At 45.7% G+C, this 12451-nt stretch overlaps 1 protein-coding gene across 1 annotated transcript in view; it reads left to right on the forward strand.

Moving 5' to 3' along the window:
* Window positions 1-334: 334 nt before the first annotated feature.
* The window catches only part of NDRG1 (N-myc downstream regulated 1), an 82150-nt gene continuing 70033 nt past the window's right edge, over window positions 335-12451 (forward strand). The window contains exon 1 of the mRNA XM_036761906.1: window positions 335-887. The gene's annotated coding sequence lies outside the window, so the exon portion shown is untranslated. The remainder of the gene's footprint in view (window positions 888-12451) is intronic.

The following is a 12451-nucleotide window of genomic DNA, read 5'->3' on the forward strand; positions in this document are numbered from 1 at the left end:
TGGAGAGAGGATTCTTGCAGTTAACTGGTCGGACTAGATGGCTGAGGAGGGAAATGAAAGTGTTGCGTTGAGGAGAAATTAGAGGGTCACAGTCGGAGAAAGGGAGATAGCTGGAAAGAGAGAGACAAATCGGGTGTGAAGAAAGTTGGAGGAAGACTTTGGGATCCAGGGGACTTCCAGGAGGAGCGAGCGGGAAGGAAAATGGAGAAGGCACGGCGGGAGGATGGGCAAACGAGGCTAGCCGAAGCTGGCGTTAATAAGCCACCCAGCCACCGAGGAGGGGTGTGGAGGCGTGCACGTTCCCAACTCCCATATGGTGGAAAGGAAATTAACCACAGAACGCGCGTGCGCGCGTACACACACACACACACACACACACACTCATGCACACGCACACATGCACACTCACACACGCTCATGCACACGCACACCACGCAGCCACCCCTCCACTTCCACCAAACACAAAGATCTTGGGGGGCGGGGGGGGGAAGGGAGTGGTGTGGCGAGCCCGGAGCCCCGAGGACGAGGACGCCCTAGCAGAGCGGCTTCTCGCTTACAAAGCATTGCGCAACAGGCGGCCGGGGCTCGCGGAAGGAGGCGGAGGAGGAAGAGCAGGAGGAAGGAGGGAGGCCGGGCGGTCGGGGCTGCTGCGTGCAGAAACAGCAGCTGCGGGGACGGTCGGGGAGAGGAGGGCGGGGCCGCAGCGGCTATAAAGCGTCCCTCGCCAGCTAGCGCCGGACATAAACAAACCTCGCTGTCTGCGCGCACGCTGACTCCGTTCACCCACGCGCTCGGCTCTGAGTTCCTTAGCTGGACACGAGACTAGGGCGCGGCTGAGTGCCTTCCCTGCGACCCGCGTTCCTTATCTCCCCAACCTCTCTCCCCAGGTAAGGCAAGCCTCTCACCCCCCAGCTCCACCACGTGGACCAAGATGGGGAGCCCAAGGGTCATTGGTTTTACGTCTCTGAGGCTGGACGGAGACCCGCACCTTAGAGCCTTGGGACCCCGCGGTGGGATCCTCGGGGTGGGCGGGGCGCGCAGCGCTCGCTGCAAAACTTAGGGATGGTTTGATCAAGGGTAGCAGATATTGAGGTTTAATGGGGAGAGGAGCGCTGGATCTCGGGCTTGGTTCAGCCGCCGCTTGGAGGTGGGAGAAGAGGGCTTCAAAAAGGAAGGGCGTGCTACACCCAGCCCCTCTAGGATGACTCCCAAGAGCGGAGGGTAGGAGCTGGGATCCCTCCCGATGGAGGTCTGCGAACCATGGGTGTACGAGTGTGTGTGTACACACTTGGGAAGAGGGATGGCTGTGAACACCTGGCACACATCGCCCTGGTTCCGTGCCCAACTTCACAGCTGGAGCCTCTGCCCGGGGGGTTCCTGCGCGACGTGGGCGCTTTCCTGGTTTGGGCCAGAAGAGGGAGGTGGGTCAGTGTAGACCTGAAGCCCGGAGTAGGGCCCTGCGGTTAAGGGACCCCTTTCTCTTGCCCTTCCTGAGACAAGGGAAGGGGGAGCGTGTGGGCGTGGGTGTGCTAGCTTGCGTGTGATGCACAGTTGGGAAAAAGGGAATGTGAGTGAGTGCCCTGACAAAAGGGTTCGACCGTGGGTTTCGAGCTATGGACTGGGAGGTGGAGGAGGAGGGAGAAGAGATAGCGCCCTCGGAGGAAAAGAGGTTGGGTGGGTGTGTCTGGTTGCCCTTGGGGCAGCGGTGTCGGTGGGGTGGGAGAGCTGGTTGGTTATCTGATTCATCTTGGACTTCTAAGTGATCGGGGGGCTTGGCGGGGGGGCGGTGAGCCGAGGTCGGGAGAGTGAGCCTTAAGGACCACCTCACCCAATCTGCCACCCCTGGCCGACCTCCCTTTCTCACCCTCAGTCCGGCCAGCCCCTCCTGCTTACAAGTAGTGGAAACAGCTGGAACCGCGCAGATACTACTTCTGCAAAGAGCTTGCCTCTGGCTTGTTTTAGTTCGGCTGTGATTGAGCCTCTCAGAAGAGGGCAGGCTAGGTAGGACTATAGACATTGCTCTCCCCCTGGAAAAAGAAAAGAAAAGGTGCCCGAGCCTGCAGAAGCGATTGATGCCCGCTCTCCCTTTGTGATTCCAGGCTGACTTCCATCCCCATTTTGTCTCCTTAAGGGCTGGTCTGTGTGCATGGGGTATTTTGGAAGCGGGAGCAGGGCTTGAGAAGATGCAATTCTGCCCTCTTGCTTCTGAGATTGGCATGGGAGGACTGAGGGGAAGAGCCCAGGACTGGAAAGTCAAGGCTACTTTAGTTATTTCCTTTGCACTTCAGTTGCTTGACTGTAAACCCTAAGCCTGAAATGCCCCCCTTCCTCCGCTCTTATTACTGACCTCCCTGGCTTTTTTTTAAAAATTCCCAACAACAAAAATCCCAGCCTTTTCCAACCCCTCATCATTCTGGTGCTTCCTCTGTTTCCTATTTATCCCGCCCATAATTGCTTTGTATGTATTTGTTGGCATGTTGTCTCCCCTCATTAGACTGTGAACTCCTTGAGGGCAGGGACTATTTTTCTATCTCCAGCACGTAGCACAGTGCCCGGCACATAGTAGGCGATCAGTAAATGTTTAATTGGTTAAAGTGAGGGGCTTGGACTAGCTCAGGCTTTCTCCGAGGACCTCTGAGGGTTAATGGATAGATTTCAGAGAGTCTGTGAACTTGGAAGGGAAAAGTAAATTACATATTTATGTTCACTAACCCTTACCTGAATTACAGTATTTTTTTAAAATTATTAATTATTTTTTTTTAAAAAACCTTTTTTTCTGAGAAGTGGTCCAGGGGCTTCACTAGACTACCAGGTTATAGAGAGAGGGTGGCCCGTGATACTAATAAGGTTAAGAACCTCAGATGATGGCTTCGGGTCCCTTCCAACTCTAAATTTGCAGGGTGCTGTGTCAGCCTCTGGGGAGACTACAGAAAAATGACACTCACCCACCCTCACCCCTCCCAGCTCCCTCTGGTTCTGGGTAGATGGCTAATTGCTTTTTCTTTACTTTCCTGGGGCTGACTCAGGGAGGGTAGGGTGGGTGGAGCTCTGGTTCTCTGTCCTTATCTTCCGGAGGACTGGGGAGACAAATTAGAGGCACCCCGTAGTTTTCTGGCTTTCTCTTTGTTGAACATCTTTCAGCTGAAGAGTTCACTTGCCCTGTGATTTTAGAGAATCTATTTTTTAGTCAATTTAAATAGATTGTGTGTAAGGGTCCTGAGTTTTTTCCCATCCACCCTTAAAGCAGCAACATCTCAGAAGACCCAAAGTACCTCCTACTTGGCAGAGCTGGGGTTAGTGCCTGTGGAGTAAATGACATTGATTCTTAACCACAGCTGCCACCGTCCTCAAATGTGAAGGCATTGGCCAAGTTTGCCATTCCCATTTTACAGATAAGGAAAACAAACTGAACTAGAGCGACTTGCCCAGGGTCACACAGCATGGGGCTATAAGAGCTAGGACTCTTAACACAGTTTTTCTGACTCCTAAGTTAAATACCATAATACCATAACCTCCAGCCTACCTGGCTTAGTTTCTCATTTTTCTGGGCAGGGCCTAGACTGGATGACCTCTAGGGTGACCTGGCTTACTCAACTCTGAGCCTCCCAAGGGCAGTGGAAAGGGAGACTTTTTGAGCCCCAGTATGTAATAAATTCAATGGCAGAAGATGGTGGAGCTGGAAGGAATTCTTAGAATTTAGAATGTTAGAACATTGTACGCTCCATACCAAATATTATTTTTAATAACAGCTAGTATTTATAGTGCTTCAAGCTTTACAGTTATCATCTCATTTGATCCTCACAACAGCCCTGAGAGGTAGAGGCTGTTATATCCTCATTTTACAGATGAAAAAACTGAGGCAGGTAAAAGTCAAGTGACAAGGGTATGGTCACACAGGGACCAGATTTGAGTCTGGTCTTCCTGACTTCAGGCTCAGGGCTCTTCCAACTGCTCCATCTAGCTGCCTCCTAGAAAGATAAGGAGGCTGGACCAGATCAGGAGTTCTTAACCTTTTCAGTGTCAAGCACCTTTTTGACAGCTGAAGCCTACGAATCTGTTCTTGGAATGATGTTTTTAAATGCATTAAATGAAGTCCATGGTATTAGAAATGCAGCCAATTATATTGAAGTAAAAAATTATAAAGCATAATATAAAATAAAAATAGTTGTTGAAGAATTCCTAGACTAGACCAGATTGTCTGTCTCTCTGTCTCCCCTGTCTCTGCCTCTCTTTTAGAGGCAGTCTGGGTTAAGTGACTTGCCCAGAGTCACACGGTTAGTGTCAGGTGTCTGAGGTCAAATTTGAACTGGGGTCCTCCTGACTCCAGGGCTTGTGCTCTATCCACTGTGCCACCTAGTGATCTCTTAAAGGTTTGAACTCGAAATTCTACCAACAAATCAACAAGCATTTGTTAAGTGACTGCTTTGTGCCAGTGTTGTGTCCTGGGGATAAAAAGAAAGGCCGACCCCCTCCCCCCAAAATAACAACAGGAACATCAAAACCAAGGATTTATTAAGCCCCAGTGCTCAGCAGTAAAGACCCAAAGAAATGGTCCTTGTTCTTTCAAGGAAGTAACATATACAAGATAAATGCAAGGTAGTTGGGTGGGGGTCAGGAAGAATTCAAATCTGGCCAGAAGCTCACTAATTGTGTGACCTTGGGCAAGTAGCATAACCTCTGTTTAATAAACCTAAGTATTTTTGCCCCTTGGGGTTGTGAATTGGACACAACTCAACAGTAACAACAAAGCTACTTACTTTCATGTAGAGGGTGGTATTTGGGTGGAGCTGGTGAGAACCACTAAGGATTCTGCTAGGTAGAGGTGAGGAATGAGTGCATTCCAGGCATATGGCAAAGAGCCAAGACAAAGATTTAGGGAAAGGAGATGGAGGGCTGAGTGTGAGGGTCATCAGCAAGAAAGCCTATTTGGCTGGATGGTAGAGAGTGTGAAAGGTACTAATTTATGAAAAGGTACCTGGGAGGTTCATGGATAGGATCTGGCTGGGGCCACTACTTTTAAATAAGGAAGTTATCGATCCTCCCTAAGTAGGAGGGGGGAGGAGGGATGGAGAGATGGGGGTTAGAACCTAGGTTTTTTTTTTCTTTTTAAAATATTTTTAAGAAATTAAATATTTTATTAAAAACTTAATATTAAACATCAACGTAAGTATCTTCATTTTACAGATGAGAAAACTGAGGCATCATCATAGTACTTGCTTAGTAACTTTTTCATGTAAATTAGTTGATTTTAAATGCATAAAATTTACTAATACTTTTTGAGTTCCTCCTAAGTCCTTTTCAGGATCTTCTGTCATTCTCATTCACTTTTTCTTTCTTTTTTAAAAAAAATTATTTGTTTTCAACATTAACTTATAAGATTTTGAATTCTAAATTTTCCCCTCCCCAAGACAGCATGCAATATGATACAGGCTATACATGCATAATCATATTAAACGTATTTCCACATTAGTGATGTTGTAAAAGATGAATTAGAACAGAAGAGAAAAACCACGAGAAAGAAAAAACAAAAAACATCCAAAAAAAGATAATGGTATGCTTCGATATGCATTCAGACTCGTATTTCTTTCTCTGGATGTGGCTAGCATTCTCCATCATGGGTCTTTTGGAATTGTCTTAGATCATTGCATTGCTGAGAACTAAGTCTATCAAAGTTGGTCATAGCACAATGTTGTGTTACTGTGTACGGTGTTTTCCTGGTTCTGCTCACTTCACTAAGCATCCGTTCATGTGAGTCTCTCCAGGTTTTCTTGAAATCTGGCAGCTCACCATTTCTTATGGAACAACTGTATTCCATTACATTCATATGCTACAACTTACAGAACCTAGGTTTTCTGAATTGTCCAAGGTCAGAGCGGCCATTCAAGCCTTTGCCAGTTATCCCACTGATCACTTGGGATGGAAGGTTAACACGTCTTTTCCATTTCTGATAATAATTTTTCCTCTGTTTTGCAGAGTGGGTGTGCAGACGTTAATAGTGATGGAAATCTAATTTTTGTGAGGCTCCCAAGAGATGAGGGCTGGGTGTTGCAGGGGAATAGTCTAAATCATACATGTATGAGAGAAACAACCTGGGTGACTGTGGGAGAGCTAGGGTGGGGGAGTAGGTTAGTAGGATTCCAATTGCCCTTGTGATTCTGAACTAGGACTGTTTGCCCCTTTGCTTAAAAAAACAAAAAACAAAACATGTGACACGTGACCTGAAGCACACCCACTGGGAAAGAAAGATTGTATTGTCTGATAATGGCCTTCAGGAAGGCCAAGCTTGCCTGGAAAGATCAACAAAGGCTTGAGTCAAAGTTTGTGCACCTTCTAGATGGCCAAGATGATTCAACGTTGGAAATCCTTGGATTTGGAGATGGAAGGGAGCTTAGAACAGAGAATGTTTGGAGCTGGAAAGGGATCTTAAAACTGTTGGAACATAAAATGTTACCATTCGCAGCATTGAACATAGGAAATTGGAAGTTCTTAGAGTGCTAGAATCTAGACCATCTACTAAGGCCATCTGCTACTGCTCACCACCTGACCAGTAATCCTTTCCACTACCTACGATGCCTCATTTGTGACTCAGAGAGGATGTGTTACTAGTCTTTGAAAGGCTATTGTGTGAGAGGGAGATTGAGACTTTTTCAGTTTGTCTTAAGGGGCAGAGCCTGGAGCCATGGGTAAAAGTTAGAAAAGAGCAAATTAATCGAGAAGGCTTCCCCAAAACACAACCAACCAACCAAACTTTCTAATAACTTGAGCTATCCAAGAATAGGATGAGCTGCCTCCAAGGGAGCGGATTCTCCCACTTCCGGGAGGCTTTCAAGCAGACTGGGTAACATCTGTGGTGATGCTGCAGTGGGATTTGTTTTCAGTTAGGGCTTGGACTAGATAGATGGCCCCTGTGGTGTCTTCAGACTCTGAACTTATATGATTTCTGGTGGTCCAAGACTCAGAAGACCTGGAAGGAGGGCATTCATTGGCTCATCCTCTCATTTTAACTGTAGGAAACTGGGGCCGAAATGACTGGTTTAAGGTAACCTACCTCGTAAATAGGTGGGAATGTACCCCTATTCTTCTTGACTCTAAAATATGATGCTGTTAAATACCAGCCAGTCTGTGTTTTCCTTGCTTGGACCAAACCACTCTCAAAAGCTTGAGGAATGTTTTGGTTATTTAAATGCAAAGGGTGTTTTTCTGACCTGAATCTTTTTCAGTTTTATATTTGATGGGCAGAGCCTCCTTGATAATCTACTTTGAGAGGCCTCCCAGTAAGCCTGGGTCGCCTTAGGGATTCTTCTAACTCCTGTTATGGTTTCCCTGACACCCAGCCTGGCCTGAGGCCTGCCTATCTGTGGTCTTGATTCCTTTTACCCTGACATATCTAGGGTGAGGCATGTAACAGAGACCTTAGTTAGTGTACATACATTTAGTACTGGAAATACTGAGTACCTCAGTACAGTTTGTAGAATTAGGAGACTGGAGTTCGGCCTTGCCTTTTACTAGCTGTGAGGTGCTGGGCAAGGCACCCAAGACTCAGTTTCCTCATTTATGAAATGGGTGCTTAAGCAGTGCTTAAGCTGCTTACCTCATGGGGCTCCCCCAAGGATCAAATGAGATAATGGATATTAAAAAAAACCAGCGTTTTTTGGGGGGGTAAATGAAGCATCCCTTATATAATCACAAGCAGTTATAGTGGGAAACCAAAAGGAATATAAAAGGATATAAAAGGAATATAAACCCACTAATTGCCCTCAAGGAGGTTATAGTCTAGTAGGCAAGGTAAGTCATAAATACTTAAGTGGATTTTTGATTTCATTGATTTGGATGTTCCCTTCAATGAAGCGTCTTTCAAACCATCTGTACCTGCCCGTCCTTTGTGACTCTTGTCCATGTCTTCCCATAAACTTTCCACATGGAATGCAACCAGATCTTCCTTGATTTTTTTTTTTCCTGATTTTGGAGAAATGAGGCAACCTATGAAGTACTTGGGCCGTCCAGCCATGGTACACTCACGGTAATCTCTTGGACCAGGTCATCTTTTTCTACTTAAGCATTTCTCTGAGATCCCAGCTAGGAATTCTTCAGGTTCCCTTTTTGCCCACACCGACTCTGCCTACTGGGTCATACTCTGTCTTAGTTCTTCAGAGACTGTCACATTCCATGACTCACAGCCATACAACAGCAGGAGAATATTAGTATTTTCGAAGGTGAACTTTTGTTACTGGCTGAAGCTTGGGGTCATTCAGAGAGACTTAAGTGATTTCCTGAAGGCCATCCAGCTTGTCTTCCTATTCCCTCCCCCCCCCCCAAGGTATCTGCTATTATGGAGAAGAGTCTCAGAGTCCAAATTAAAGAGGAATTATTCTGTATGGATGGTGAGGTCTCCCAGATGCTTCTGTGGGCAGATAATGGCTTGCTGGTTGTTTTCAAGCTTACTGGAACATTGTAGAGCATTCTGGAACAGATCCATAATGACTTAAAAGAGTATGGTCTAACCATCCACACAGGAAAAATCAAGTGGATGAAGCACCATCAATGGCCAAGGTCATGCTAAACCTTTAAATGGACAATCAGTAGAACTTGTCTATCAGTATATGTGTGGATATAGATATCTACACAAATACATACCTGTGCGGGAGTATGAATGCGTATGTATATATATATATATATACATACATATATGATAACAGAATATGAAAACATTTATACACATAACTAATACAAAATAGAATGTGATTAGAGCCATAATGGTATTATGGAAAGAACCCTGGCCCTGGAGCCAAAGACCTGGGTTCAAATTCCTGTGATACTTATGACCATTGTGACTTAGCCTTTCACGGCCCTTAGTTCCTTCATCTGTAAAATGAGGGGTCAGGATAAATGTTCTCTATAAAGCCCTGTGATCTGTATGTATATTGGAGCCTTTTCCAAATAATCTCTTCTTTTTAATGCACACTAATTCTTCTGTTACAGTGAATGCCATTGTAGCCCAGGGGCAGGTACAGGTTCCAAATAAGTTTTTGTTTTTTTTCTTCCATACCCTACAGTTGTAATACTGGCGACATTCATAGGATTACAGTGAATTCACCAGTAGCCGCTGGGCACATGATTGCCCAGGTCTCAAGTTTGGGGACTAGCCCTCCTGCAAACTAAAGCTTTTCATTCCCCTGGTGGTTATCCTTCGGGTCCCCTCTGCTCCAGTGTTTCCATGCCAGGAAAAACCTCAAGCCTGCCAAAATACCATCTAGACAAAAAGACCTACAAGATCCAGGAACTCAGCAGAGGGGAAGAGGTGGGTGGGGTACGGGGCCCTTCCCTCTGTCCCCTGCTGTGGGCAGAACAAGTCATCTTCCCCTCTCTTGGTTCAGTGCCGCATTTAGTGCCAGGGGATCATCTCCCAGCCCCCATAGGCTGGGAATGTGCAATCAATCGAATTCCCTGGACCCAGTAAGACTGTACTGCCATGAACCAGACATTCTCTGTCTTCCGTAACCTCCTAATGACTCAGGAGGCTGGAACTTCCAGAGGAGAGGGGCTGCTTTTTGTTTGTTTTTTGAGATGGGGGGAAGGCGGGACAATTGGGGTTAAGTGACTTGCCCAAGGTAACACAGCTAGTGTGTCAAGCATCTGAAGCCGAATTTGAACTCAGGTCCTCTTGACTCCAGGGCAGGTACTCTCTGTGCCACCTTGCTGCCCTGGAGCTATTTTTTAAGGGTTATAAATCCTTGAGAAATGGAGATCTTGCCTAGTAGAAGTTTGCAGATACATACACATTTGCCTTGGGCAAATAGTGAATTAACTTTTCTAAACTCAGCCTAGAATTCTAATCTTCTGTGGCACCAACTGGCTGTGTAAATAGGGGAAAGTTGATGCCTTTGGCCTTGTTTTTTTTTTTTTCTGCAAAATGTGGAGATTGGACAGGAGGACCTTAACAGAGGCAGCTAGGTAGTGTTCTAGTCCAGAAGTCCTGAGTTCAAATCCAGCTTCATATACTTCCCAGCGGTGTGACTGTGGGCAAGTCACTTAACCTCTGTCTCAGTTTTCTCATCGGGACAGTGGGGATAGTAATAGCACCCACCTGCCAGGGATGTTGTGAAGATCAGATGCTGTAATATTTGTAAAGTGCTTAGTACAGTGCCTGGCACGATATAAATGTTAGCTATTATTTACAGGGCCCCTTCCAGCATTAAGGAGTTGGCATGCCACGCCAGTAGGTTCTTTAAAAAGTCAAGTTGGTCCCTGTGCTCCTGGTGGTTAAATGTTCCCTCCCTCCTCAAATACTCTTGTAGTTACGGGATTAAATGTAGTACTGCCTATTAAAAAGTATAATCTGGCTTTAGTAGACTGTAAACTCTGGCACCAGACCCGTGCTTTATCCAGTCCAGGTGTCTCGCCAGGAGACCAGGGCCTGGCCAGCATGATTCTCGCCTCTCTGCTCCCCCCATCCCCCCATTCCTTACTTAAGGAATCCAAATAGCGTTGGCACTGCTAACAGAAAGGTCATGTCCAGCCTAGAGTGCCCATATATGGGTCAACTCACAGTCCCTCCATGGACTAGACCAAGAATTCTTAATCTGGGACCTATGAGCGTGTTTAAAAAAAAACAAACTCTCAATAGGTCATATTTCAATTTAATTGATTTTTATAATTCCCTGTGTGTTATTTTGTGCAATTTAAAACGTAATTCAAAGAAGGGATCCATAGGCTTCAGCAGACTTCCCCAAAGGGCATTCATACCACAAAAAAAGGTTAAGAAACCTTGGGCCTTTGCCCAAAGATGCTTCCAATACATACTGTGTCTCCCTATCAGACATTTTTAACCTGGGATCCACCAACCCCCCCCCCCCCAGTAGATTTCACATAGGAAATAAATGACATCTGTTTGCAGATTTTAGCATTTTCATCCCAATTATTTAAAAACATTCTGAGAGGGGGTCCAGGACACATAAAAAGTTTAAGGACACCTCTATAAACACATTCTCTCTCTCTCTCTCTCTCTCTCTCTCTCTCTCTCTCTCTCTCTCTCTCTCTCTCTCTCTCTCTCTCTCTCTCTCTCTCTCTCTCGTTATAAGCTTCTTGAAGAGGGGAACTTGGTCACTTTAATATTTGTCTTCTCCAGAGGCCTGGCACACATAGCAGCCACTCCTTGGAGACAGGAACCCCTATCTTGGTGGAAAGGGCATTCTGGTCAAAAGACCTGGAGTTTGAATCCTGGCCCTACTCCCACTACTTGGCTGACCCCTGGGCTAGTCCCCTTAATTTGTCTGGGCTTCATCTGTAAAAGGAGGTTGGACAGGATGGTCCCTTTTTAAAGTCCCTTTTTAGCTCGGAATCTATGCTGCTTTGAACCAAATGACCCAACCGCAGGTCTCTGCATACAAATTCAATAAAAAAAATAAATTCAGTAATTCAGTAATAAACAAGGCCGGTTGTTATGATAATAATTCAAGTGCTCTAATCCCATTATAGTGAATAAGACATAAATTTCACTCCGGGAGAGTAAATCACTGAGGAGGTGGCAGTAGAGATTTTTTGCAGTGGAATTTGCTTTGGATGTTTTTATGGCCTTTAGCAAACTTTACTCAGCTACTAATTAATTACTATTTAATACTTTAAATGTACCCTCACCACCACCCCCTAAACTTTTTAAAAAAGTGAAACACTTTTCACCTAACAGATAACAGACCCATATCCTCTGTTCATGGTTTATGTAAGAATGCATTTAAAATTCAGGTTGCCAACATTCTTCCAAGCTTGGGGCTGAAGAAGGGCCAAGAAAGTATCCAAGAAACCACAGTTTGATGGTTTGGTTCAGGGCCACGTATTGCCATGATCCGGAATTTCTCCATCTCCTGTAACTTCCTGTCCGTCTCTATCAGCTAGTCCCGGGCAGAAAAGTGTAGACTATTCTCCCCAAAGTAAAGCAGGAGTCTGAGGACTTCCAGTCAATGTGATTAACTCTGGGTTTGGCTCTCCAGGAAGCCCTTTGGCTTCCTCTTTGGGGGGGAGGAAGAAGAGGAAGAGATAGGGGTGGTAGTTAAATTTGAATAATATGTAATAAATTAACAGAATCTAAAAAATCCAACTTCTGAAGCGCCCACTCAGCCCTCATAGACAGACCTCTTTGAAGCTGGCCACTAGGAAGTAAATGGATAGGCAGCTGAACTGCTGGTGCATATTATAATAAGGGTGAAAAACATCTGGGCTGAGACCATAGTGGAAGAACTCAGTGAGATCAATGGCGAACTTTCCAGTAAGCCTCCTCACTCTGTCCCCATTTGATGGGCCCCTTGCGCTCCCCCAAACCACGATAGCCTTATCAGTCCTCCACCCCCCATCAAGTTTGTTTTATCTTAACAGCCCAAATGTACTTAGCTTTTGTTCTTCCTGAATGATAGTTCAAAAAAAAAAAGCTAAAAGATTGTAGGGAGTTGTGGAAGAAAAC

Source organism: Trichosurus vulpecula, chromosome 1, assembly GCF_011100635.1.
Source record: "Trichosurus vulpecula isolate mTriVul1 chromosome 1, mTriVul1.pri, whole genome shotgun sequence".
In the NCBI taxonomy this organism is placed as follows: Eukaryota; Metazoa; Chordata; class Mammalia; order Diprotodontia; family Phalangeridae; genus Trichosurus; species Trichosurus vulpecula.